The sequence below is a fragment of the Dermacentor silvarum genome, chromosome 11 (assembly GCF_013339745.2).
Source record: "Dermacentor silvarum isolate Dsil-2018 chromosome 11, BIME_Dsil_1.4, whole genome shotgun sequence".
NCBI lineage: Eukaryota > Metazoa > Arthropoda > Arachnida > Ixodida > Ixodidae > Dermacentor > Dermacentor silvarum.
In genome coordinates this window covers 67,084,225-67,096,880 of record NC_051164.1, presented here as the reverse complement: position 1 = coordinate 67,096,880, position 12,656 = coordinate 67,084,225, and positions in this window count along the sequence as shown.

Below are 12,656 nucleotides of genomic sequence, written 5' to 3'. Positions count from 1 at the left end.
CTCATGCCGCGCCAGTTGCCCATCGTTCGGAGCAAGCAGTTCCCTTCGTCGACGACAGACGCACGCCCCCTCGGAAGTCAGATGTTTGGCGCATACCCGATAACCGGCCTCTGTGCTTCCACTGCGGCGAAGCTGACCACTTGTACCGCCAGTGCCCATATCGGCGACTTGGGCTTCGCGGCTTTTCCGCATACTTGCCGCCGCCCCGATACGGTGAGCAACCCCGGGACATTGCAGACTACCTCTCTCGATCAGCGGCGCTTGCCACCGCCTGCCGGCCGGTAGTCGCGATCACCTCCACCCCAGCGGTATTCTCCCTAGCGGTAGCCCAATACACGCCGGGAAAACTAACTGAGGCGATCTTTAGGGGCGAGGTCGCGGACGGTCGAAGTGCGGAAGACCTCCGATCGACATAGATACGGAAAGATACTGATCCGACATCACCTGCCGCTGAACGGGACGACCGGCTTTTGCTCGATAGACCAGTGACTGTTGACGGTTACGCCGTTGGTGCTTAAGTGGACACCGGCTCCGACTACTCGATATTACGCGGGAAAATGACAACGCAGCAGAAGAACGTAATCACGCCTTGGCATAACTAACAGATTCGGATGGCTGGAGGCCACTTCATTGCTCCACTGGGCGTCTGCACGACTATAGAGTTGAGATTCAAGGATCTACATTCCTACATTTGTATAGCGAGCTGCCTTGTCTTGCGCGAATGCTCCCGCGACGTTATTCTTGGGATTGACTTCCTGCAGGAGCATGGCGCTATTATTGATCTGCAAGAGCGTTGTACCCCATTCTCAGCCGAACGAGCAAGCGACGTGCAAGACGGCCATTGGCGTGACGACGTACTTCGCATTTCTGCAGACAGTGTAACGCCGCCTCCACGAGCCAGTGTCCTCGCCGGCGTCACATGCTATGGCTTACGCGATGGCTAATCGGTGGCTGAAACTATTTTGGAACAGCTACTGAAGCAAGGTGTTTGTGTGGCTCAAAGTGTTACACAGCTTCGTGTTGGTCATTCGCAATTGGTTGTTACCAACTTTAGCTACGCGCACCGACACCTGTTCCGCGGCACTTCGTTAGTGTTTGCAGACGCACTAGCAAACGATAACAACTGTTTCACGTCAGAAGTAGAGGAGACAGAAGACACGTCTCTGGGCCATCTCGACATCAATTCTGAACTGTTCACCGATAGCCAGACAGCACAGCGCATGCTCTTGCTTGAATTCAGGACTTGCTTCGCAAGTCCTTCAAAGGTATGCCAGACTTCCATCACTGAAGCCGCACGCCCGATACACCAGCAGCCTTACCACGTGTCGGCAAAAGAACGCGAAGCCATACGTACGCCAGTCCAGGAGATGCTTGACGATGGCGTCATCGAATCTTCCAACAGACAGTGGTCGTCTCCGGTCGTTCTTGTCAAAAAGAAAGACAGAACGCTACACTTCTGCGTCGACAACCGGAAGCTTAACAACGTGGCTAAAAAGAACGTGTACCCGCTGCCCCGTATCGACGACTCGTTAAATAGACTAAGGTATGCCAACTATTTTTCTTCTCTCGATTTAAAAAGCGGGTACTGGCAAATCGAGGTAGACGAACGAGACCGCGAGAAAAGACCCTTTGTGACTCCATATGGTCTTTAGGAATTTTGAGCGCTTGCTTTTGGCTTGTTTTCAGCCCCGGCTACTTTCCAGCGGATGATGGAGACTGTCCTTATTGGACCGAAGTGGCACGCCTGTCTTGTGTACCTAGGTGATGTGGTCGTATTCTTTGAAACGTTCGAGCAGCATCTTCACTGCCCGCAGAATGTGCTACAAGCCATCCGATCGCCAGACCTTACACTTAAGCCCGAAAAGTGCCACTTTGGTTATGCAGAGTTCAAGTTCCTCGGGCATGTAGAAAACGCCAAAGGGTTCCGACCAGATCTAGACAAGGGCCGGTATTTTGTAGCGATGCATTTCCGGGTAATAATGCCTTTTCGCGCTTATCGCACTTTGTCAGTGGTCAGAGCGACGGTCCGCTCGCGTTATCAACGAGATCAGCCGGCCGTGAGCGGTGGATGATGAAACTAGTATAGAATAAGCCAAAGGGCATCGCTACAAAATCGCGGCCAAGCTTGCCGCTGTGGCCGCATTACCAGCTCTGTCGATAAGAAGGCCGTCTGGCGCTTCCTGGGTTTGTGCGCCTACTATCGCCGGTTTATTAAATGCATTTCGAAGATAGCGGAACCCCTGACTCGCCTAGCTTTCAAGGGACGACACGCCATTTGTCTGGCATAATGAGCAACAGGCAGCTTTCGCTGAATTACGACAGGGCCCTTTCAATCAACACCCGTTCTTGCACATTTTGACGATGATGCCGATACTGAGGTGCATACCGACGCTAGTAACATTGGCCTTGGCGCAGTGCACGTCCAGCGTCAAGATGGAGTGGAAAGAGGCATATGCCAGCCGCTCCCATCGCCATGCCCAGGCGAATTATGCGACTACGGAGAAAGAGTGCCTCGCGGTCGTGTGGGCCATATCAAGTTTCGCCCCTATCTCTATGGTCGTCCCTTCAAAGCAGTGATGGACCACCATGCCCCTCTATTGGTTCGCAAGCATGCGCGGCCCTTCAGGACGACTGGCACGGTGAACCTTGCGGCTACAGGAATTTGACGACACCATCGTTTTTAAGTCTGACTGTAAGTATGAAGACGCTGACACACTGTCCCGCGCCCCCATTGATCCTGTCAGTCAAGAAACAAAGGACGATGACTGCTTCCTGGGCGTCATTAGTTTATCGGACTTGAGCAGACGGCAGCGTGACGACGCTGAGATTCGACCAATCATCGATCAGTTAGAGGACTGCGGCACAGCCATAGCACGCCATCTGTCCCGCTCGTTGACGTCCTTCAGTCTGCGAGACAACATGCTGTATAAGAAGAATGCCCGTTCTACCAGCCGTGCTTACCTCCTGGTGGTTCCAAGGGACATGCGAGACGACTTCCTCTTCGCTTGCCATGACGAACCGACATCTGGCCATATACGCTTTTCAATAGTAAGCGAACTGTACTAATGGCCCGGGCTTTCGGCAAGCGTCAAACAGTACGTTAAAGGCTGTCGTGAATGCCAGCGCCGCAAGACACAAACCGTTAAGCCGGCTGGCATACTCCAGCCAATTGAAGCACCTCACACGCCTTTCGACCAAGTCGACATGGACGTTCTCGGACCACTCGCTCTGTCTGCCAACGGCAACAAATGGGTGATTATTTAACAGGCTATGCCGAGACGCAGGCGATCCCACGTGCCACGGCCTCAGAGGTATAGCGCAATTCTTCATACGCCACCTCATCTTGCATCACGGTGCTCCCTCCACTGTAATAACAGACAGAGGGAGAGTATTGACAGCGCAGCTCAGGGACGAAGTTCTTGAATTAATTAAGCAACACCAGACATCCCAAGACGACCGCGTATCATCCGCAGTCCAACGGACTTACCGAGCAACTAAAAAAATTATGGGGTTTAACGTGCCAAAATCACGATCTGATTATGGGGCACGTCGTAGTGGGGGAATCCGGAAATTTAGACCACCTGGGGTTCTTTAACGTGCACCTAAAGCTAAGTACACGGGTGTTATCGCATTTCGCCCCCATCGAAATGCGGCCGCCACGGCCGGGGTTCGATCCCGCGACCTCGTGCTCAGGAGCCCAGCACCATAGCCACTGAGCAACCACGGCGGGTACCGAGCAACAGAATAAGAGGGTCACATACATGCTCGCAATGTACATCGACGTCCAACTCAAAACAGAGCATCGGATCTTGCCTTACGTGACCTTCGCGTATAACACCACCGTGCAAGAGACGACGCGCTTGACGCCCTTTCGACTTCTCTACGGTCGCGAAGTCCAGACGATGCTGAACGCTATGCTGCCGTGTCAAGACGCTGACCTAGTGACAACTGACGCTGAGAAATTTGCAGAGCGTGCCGAGGTAGCTCGGCAGCTCGCGCCACTGCACATCGTCCAGCAGCCGCAGGCAGACATATAGCCGCCACAGGAACGTGTCCTACAACCCCGGAGATCAAGTTTGGGCGTGGACACCCGTTCGCCACCGTGGCCTCTGTGAAAAGTTGCTGACCAGGTATTTCGGTCCGTGTAAAGTGTTGACGTCGGAATGAATCGTAGCGATTCAATCCGACGAAGCCCGGTCCTACGGCCGAAACGTCAGTCGATAGATATGCCATAACGTTCGTCTTTCTTCATTTTTGAATGTTATACCTTAGGGTCGGTCGAGGGTGCTCACCCGAATCTCAGTGAGTCTGCTCACGAGGCTGCACGCGACCTCACCGACCGCGCTTCCTCTGTAAGTAGAGCCGACACCCCTCCCCCCCCCCCCCCCCCTACGGCCACAAGGATGCTCCCTGCTACTCACAGCGAGATTACGAAATTCTCCTACATGTCTAGAAGTGTCTATCCACCCCTCACCCCAAATTGAATATGGCGCAAGCTGTTTCTTTTAGACTTTTACAGACCGGTTCATATCCGTGTCTGGCCGTTCTGCATGAAGTTTACTCTGACGTATATCGCAACGACGCCTGCCCGTCCTGCGGCCAGACCTCCACTCCAGCACACATGCTCTGGGAGTGCGTGTCGAGATACCCCAAGTTCAGCAAGGAGGAGTGGGAATTGCTTCTTCTTAGCTCTGCTCTAGACAAGCAAATCCTGGCTGTCCGGCGTGCCCGCGACCGGGCTGGTGGGCTAGACCTGCCGGTCCCGACGTGGGACTAGACGGGTGCGCGACGAGTTCGCGTCCTCACCTGACCTCCAATAAAAGTTATTTCACGCACTCACTCCGGTCTGGCGCGAAACCTTTCGTATTGCATGCATATATATATATATATATATATATATATATATATACGAACCCATATCTTCGCATTACGCGTGCGATGCTCTCACCGCTGAGCTACCGCGGAGCTCTTGTCCCATCCACTTTCTGGGGTATTTATGTTTTACAACTAGAACTCATCCTGGGAGTGTGTGAGTTCTAGTTACATGGTGAGTTCTAGTTGTAAAACATAAATATCCCAGAATGTGGATGGGAAAATGGCTCCGCGGTAGCTCAATGGTGAGAGCATCTCACGCGCAATGCCAAGACGTGGGTTCGTTCCCCACCTGCGGACAGTTGTTTTTTCATGCACTTTAATTTCTTTCAATGTATCATTTTCTTTATTTGAATTAGTCAGTACAAGTGATTTCCCCAATGTTGTCCTTGGTGTCATTGTTTGTTGGCTTCTTATGATATGATTAATAAAGTCGGGCCCCTCGGTTCCCTTTCTTCTCGTTCATATATATATATATATATATATATATATATATATATATCTGTGTGGGGCTGTATGTGCTGTCTATGTGTTTATGTGACCACTGTGTAATTATAATAATGAACCTGGACCTGGAGTAGGATGCCAGGCGATCTGCCAGACTAACATCTCCCGCATATCATTAAAACTGGCATCTCTCTCTCTCATTCAATAGACACCACCCACTGGTTTTGCTTTAATTAGAGGAAGGGTACGTTAGGAGGATTTAGAAAGTTAACATAGAAATGAATGCTTTGGGGGCTCGGTGCTAGCGCTGGGCAGCCCAGAATATGCGCAGTATCTGAGAAGTTCTATGAAATTCTATGATTGTGGACCGCATTTTATGTCATATTGTGGTTGCAAAATCTGAATCACGTTTGCACTTTTTATTTGAACTTTGGTCGCCGTCTTCATTTCATGCACAATAACGTTCTGATTACATTTTGGCCGAAGACACCGCCAAAGCACAAGGTCTGGCCATCGCCGGAGGAAGAAGAGGACGGGTTCTTCCACTCCTCTCCTCCCTAAATATGATCTAAGAAGTAATAAGTTTGCTACTACTAGTACTACATATTGTCACGTTGTCACGATGGTAAATTAATAAGACTGTCAAAGGCATGAGTGAAACTCTTTATTGGGCGAACTTGTGCCATGCAAAGCAAATCATACGCAAAGCTCAACGATAGCTGCGAGAACAGTCGTCGATTGTCGAAATCTGCCCCAAGAGTGAAATGCACCAGCGATTTATACATGACTCATGGTACATTCCAGCGTAATCGCTCGTGTTCCAGGCTATACACCATTTTTCGATTCGCATACGCTATCTGATTAGACAGATTCTTTCGCTATATAATCGCTGACAACATTAGAGAAAGTTAAGATAGAGGAAGCCGTGTCTTGCGCCGAGGATAACTTTTGAACAGTGGTTCGACGGACTACTTCGAAACACCTTAAACATTGCACCGTTAAGGTGCCTACGAAGCAGCCTGGATTGTTTGAGGTATTCATTTTTTCCTCAATTCACGGAGCGATGCCTCAATGGCGCTCTGCGCAAATTGTCAAACGAAGTTCAGTAATGGGGAAAGTAGGGTGAGTTGGTTATTAATGATCATACCGTATTGGTGAAGCAACGCACTGACCAGGAAAAAGGGAAGAGACACAAGGATACACGACACTCGCTGCATTAGCAACTATCTTGACGTCGAAGGGTGTGCGGGTATATAAAGACGAAGTGTTCCTTCTAAAATAAAGTAGTTGCGAGTGCAGCGAGTGTCGTATATTTTTGTGTCTCTCCACTTTGTCCTGGTCAGTGCGTTGCTTCACCAGTACGGTATAATGTCAAACGAAGCGCTTGTTACTGAGCCATCCAGCTATATTTATGTGCAAGCATTGCTATCTTGCTGCTTTGCTGTTGTACTTTTATTAGAGCGAAAGCCTTAGATGGCTCATGTGGGGCGAAAAATCCGACGACCGTCCATCGTTATGGCACTAGAATTCAAGTGACGTCTCAGGTGACGTCGCAGACATATTAAAGAAACTGTTCTCATAAGTAGAAGCAAGTTCGAAATGACTATGGAAGCTACGAACATAACTCCATTACCTCCGTCCGCGTTGAACGGACACCCTTTTAAATAAACAGTGTGGCCACAGAAGTGTCTGTGTGTGTTTTTTTCGGTTTTGTTCATATCTGCCAAGCAATGTACAGCTCCACCGGTACAAGATTAGCACAAGCGGCCGATGACGAGAGCAGGAAAATTGCGATACGCGGTGCTCTTGTTCTCGTGAACACTGGTATCTAAAGTGCCGCACAATTCGATAGAGGAACAACGAAAAAAAAAACACGATAAGAGGACAAGAAGGGAGACACACACCAGCGCTGACTGATGATTGAATTCTTTATTCAGAAAGGAACACATATATACCAAAAGAAAAAAGAAAGAAGGGTAGATCACTGCGCATCGGCAAAAATAGACACCGATTAGATTTAGATTTTCCGCGAATTATGACTGTTGCTGAGATATGTTAATTCTGCCTCAGACAAGGCCACAGACGGAGTGCTGACGCAAGATGCACCATTCCCTGCAATGGCAGCAGCCTCAAAGATTTCTCGTGCACACGCGTCATGGTAGCGTTTGCGGATCGAGCACTGTGATAAGTCAAGTACTGGATTAGGGCACAGATCACAAACACTGTAGTGTAAGGCCAAGTTGCTGCCAGTACCGGAGCGAAGGCTGTAGGCATGCTCTCTTAAACGATCGTTTAGAGAACGACCAGTCTGTCCGATGTAAGAGCGTCCACAGGGAAGAGGCACCTCGTACACCACGCCTGCTTTACACTGAACTAATGGTATGGCATGGTTATTTTTACAAGCTGGTTGTTCGAATTTTTCTTGGTTGACCTGACGGCAAAGTCGACCTAGCTCGTCGACCACAGTACGCTCGTCAAGAGAGGTGTTCCCTCAGCCACGCTGGAAAACGCTCCCCAGCGCTCCTGCTATCACCAGGTGCACACCAGCTTCTGTTCCCAAGTGGAGAAGCTGCTCAGCGCAGGATACCCGCGTCCACACTTCACCGGCGTCGCGGAAAAACTACTTGAAAGGTGTGCAAAACTGTGCCCCATGAAGCAGCCAGACGGCGGCAGGAGCAGGTATGCCGTCATAGCTTACGTTTATGAGGTCCGTGAGGCTCCGTATATATTTAGCTAAATGTACTCTATATGACATGCTGTGTATGCGGGACATGTTGCTCCGCTATTCTATCCTTAAAGATGCTCATACCAGGTCCCTCATTCTTGAGTAAACGGTTCCTCAGAATGTTGAGATAGGCAGCCCACAAACAAAGGTCATGAAACATAATACTGACACCGCATGTCTTTTATCTCAAAGCTTTTCAACCTAATAAATAATAAACGTGCGAAGCAATATCAGAGCTCAAACCTGACACTGGTGTAATTTTACTCGCGTGGATCTTTACAGACAACGTAGTGACGCCTATGCGACGTCATTACAGGCCCTACACAGTGCGGTAACGTTTGCAATGGTGCGAGAAATCTTGGCGCGCCCGCGCATATCGCCCTAGAACGACGTCTGAGAAGTCCGACTGCAACCTTGCTATCGCAATCAGTGCTTCTCCTTTCTTAGACTGCACTTTCTCCGTGATCGGCCCACTCTCGAAATTATGGAAGCGGAAACGATTGATAGGCTCGGGGATAACTGTGTTTCAGAGTCATCAATTGCCCTTTCCCGCAAAGAGTTAGCTTACCTGCGTAATGGTGTGTAAGGTTTTTGCAAACAGCGCATGTATGATGATGTATGCAAAAAAGTTGTCTATGTCTGTGGGTCCTTTTCTCGTAATAAAGATTGTTGCAAGTTAGCGCCTGTGTGTGTCATATCTTCTCTCATCCTTGTCTTTTCACGCACTGTAAGCCTCACGATGTCATACCAACAAGCACAAGTCACTGCATTACAACCCATGTAAGAGTTTAAAAACATACCCGATACGTAAAAGTGGCGGTAAGTCGCTAAAAATGACCTTCTTTATTAAATAAACGTAAATTAAATTGTCGAAACCCGAAACGTCACTGTTCAGATTCAGTTCAGATTCGAACAAAGGACCCCTAATACAACAGCTCGATCCTCTAACCATTAACCCACGGGCGCATGCCGCAGTAAATGTAATAAAACGTCCTTAGGAATTTCCCGCGTGCAAGCCAGTGCGTTGAGACGTTTGGCGCGTTTTATGAACACACCACGTAATTTTTTGACCACCATCATTAATTCCAAGTAAAAATACCGATTTCTTTAATTCTAATACGTTTTCTCGCAAACATTACTGACATTAACTATAGATTTCCCTTTGCCTCAGTATTTGAACGCCAAGTGGTGAACGATGTGCAAGTGTGTTGGTGTTCCAATCGCAGAGACTGGTGCACAGAAGAAGCTGTATTCTATGACCTCAGGTCAGACAACTTTGCTTGCTATATAAAATTCAGAGCCCTTCGAACTACTATGAAGATGGAAGTCAGTGAGGCTGTAGCTATATGGTGGGTCTGCTGTTGTGAACATTGCGCCCGCGATGAGAATGGGCGTATCGTCGTTGGGCATCACCCAACCCAAAATGTCTATCATGAACGTTCCGGTTGAGAAAATCGCGTTGAAACGTGGCCGTCGCACTGGGGAAGTTGGCGCTGTCGTTGCCGAAGCGTGCACCACCGTTGCCGGGTTCCTAGAGGGCAAGATGACGCTGATGTTTGGCCTCAACATCGCACTCCCTCCACTCGGCGTCCGCGGCTCTTGGCTGATGTGTTGCCTGGGCTTCGGAAGTCCTCACGCTATATATAGAATCGGCACGTCGACGACGAGCAATTTCCTGAGCGTGTTTGCGGTGGCGTTGCTCAAACGCGTTAGCACACGTCGTCAGTTGCTCATGAATGGCTCATACCCCCTTAAGCAATAGCTCATAATCCCGTAAACGCAGACTCCCGCTTATGACGACAGAAGAGACGTGAAATTCTACGCTGGAATGATTAGCGGCAGCGCAGCTAGCTGTGGAAGCAGACGACGACGACGAACGCGGGGGCAGTGGCACGAGCGCAAACCGAGGGCGCCAACAAGCCAGCTGCGGAAGAAGACAACGACGCTCGAGCCAATGCTGATGATGATAGTTTTTTTCTACACGCGGACACGATCATGGGTAACTAGCCCTTAACAGCTGCGCTGTAAAAATTGTAACACAGCCTACCCAGACTATGCTAACCATGCAGACCCTGTTGGCTCTTGCCGTCGCTTTCCCACCCGTAGAACCCAATTAAGGTACGGTGGCTAGAACAGTGCCTATCGGTGCTTGGTTTCCGCAGCGAAGCACCGCGTCCCTCACAACTCGCTAACTGCCCCCGCGTGTTGTCAGAACGCTGGCCGAGAAACTCCAGAAAACGCTAATCGCAATGAAGCAAGGTGAGCCAGCATACGAGCAATGACCACTCCGTTAGTTCAGATTCAGAAACAATGCGCGGTTGCGTGCACCTCTCCCGCTGCAGCTCAACGTCGGCTGCGCCCAGATACGGCAGTGCGGGAACAGGAGGCCGAGGCTACGCGACAACGTCGACAAATCCCTGCAGTTCTAAAGCGCGAAACGGACGCTCACATCATGCCCGCCGTGAGCATGCCGCAGTACAGGAACGCCAGATCAACACAAGGCAACAACGCCAACAAGACTTTGTAGTTATAACCGGTGCTGCTCATGGTGAACGAGTTCTCTCCGTTCATATGCCTACACACACCACACCACGCATGTTTACTTAGCTTAAATTGACTGCACTTGAATTGCCACTACAACTACGAGCCTTACACTTCGTTTGGTATCCTAACATATTGCTACTGCATCCATTGCTTCGCCGTTATGGCGAAACTGTAATTTCTTTCTTTCAGTCATTCAACCTTGTATTCGCGATTTCATAACCTACTCGTTGATTTATTTGTCCTACCTGACCATACTCCTGCGTAAGTGTTGCTATTGTTGCTATTTCGTTGTCGTACTTTTGCAGTTTTGAAACATTGTATTTTTCATTCTATAGCTGCGTCTGCTATTCATGAAAAAAAAAACGGCAGCAGTACGTGCAAATAAAATAAAATTCAAATTAAACAAGATCCGAAAAAAAACTAATGTACACGTCTCAATATACTTTCGCTTGCTTTTCCTATTTCCGTAGATATGATATAATTCTAAGTTTAAATTACCGCTTTATTCACATAGAAATTTCGACGTTACGCTATTTAACGGCACGTTCTATGTACAATAGCGATACCAGGAGGCTAGAAAACAAAGCTGGCAGGAAGAATCAAATGCATTCAGGACCAACCAAACATAAACGCAATAATCACATGGATGATTGAGATGAGGCGAGTTAATACTTCTATTCGCATAGAGAAATTTAATGCGTCATGAGGCGAAATTTTCCGCACGGCATATCAAATATTTTTTTTTCTTATTTCATGCTAACGTTATTTAGCATTTCTTGATTAATGCATACATTGTAAAGTCCTGTGCGTGACCCATCCAGTGTAACATCTTGGCCATACGAAACAGCGACAGGAATACAACGTGGCGTGCGGCGTTTGTCCCACCGTAAGGATGTCAAGCAAGACGAAGCCAGCCATGCGCGATGTCTACGTCACTGTCGCGGTGGGCTGCGCAGGTGTTCAGCAGTCGAAAGTAAACGAGATCGCGCAGAAAGACACGCTTGCGTCAGTCAGTCTCCGTGACGGCAGGGCATGACGACAGAAGCGAGAATGCATAGTAAGAGTATTTTGCATAGACGATTCCGCAATGCGAGCGAGAGAGACGACGCCTGTCACTGTGCTCTGGTAGCGAGGTGCCCGCGGAAAAAAGAAACTCCGCAATTGTTGGACGTTGAACAGTGCTCTTCAAAGCCAGGCACATTCCAGAAGTGATCACGAGAGTGTCGTTGTTTTTTTTTTTTTTTCAGCAGAAATTTCAGCAAAATAAATACTTTAGGCACAAGCAGATGCTGCAAAATTTTTCATTATTATTGAAAGGGGTGTGAAAAAGAAAAGAGTAAGCAAGCAACATTTATTTTCTGAGTGAATTTTGCTTTTGAACGCTATTTTCACATGTTAAGTGCCTCAACCCTCTTGTTCGGTGTCGTGTATATGTTTAACTAGCACTCGGTGGGTGCCCTGTGAATTTAGGTGAACAAACAGGATCATATTGCAATTAGACGGGAAAGGAACTACGTTGCCTACATTGTGCATGCACTGTACTGAATCAAACGTAGACACAGTCCAAATCTGTATGCATTGCGGAACAAGGATGCCTAAATTGTTGACTGAAAAACTGCCACCACTATAATGTAGCCTTTTAAAGCAACACCAATGGCATGTTCCGTGTGAAAATATGATTGCAGAAGAGTGTTAGCCTTGCGGGATCACCAATGACCGTGCTTTCGGCGACAGCACCAGCACAGCACACACAGCTGCGTAGTCGCGCACGACTCAGCATAGCTTTCGGCGATAGCTTTTATAGAATCCAGCTGCCAACATGCGCGATGGGGCTATAAAATCTTTTATTAAAAATTACATCCATAAACTGCCTTGTTTTTGCAGAAAAAAATCTATGTGTATGCACATTTACATTATCGGCTATTCATGTGGTGCCTTATTCACAATGAAAATTGCCAAATACTTCAGGCTAGAGAACACAAGAGTACTGATGCTAGCAGCGTTAACCTGGGCATCTCGCAACTTTGACACCATTTCGCGGCAGCGCTCATTCCTGTCGGCAGCGTGC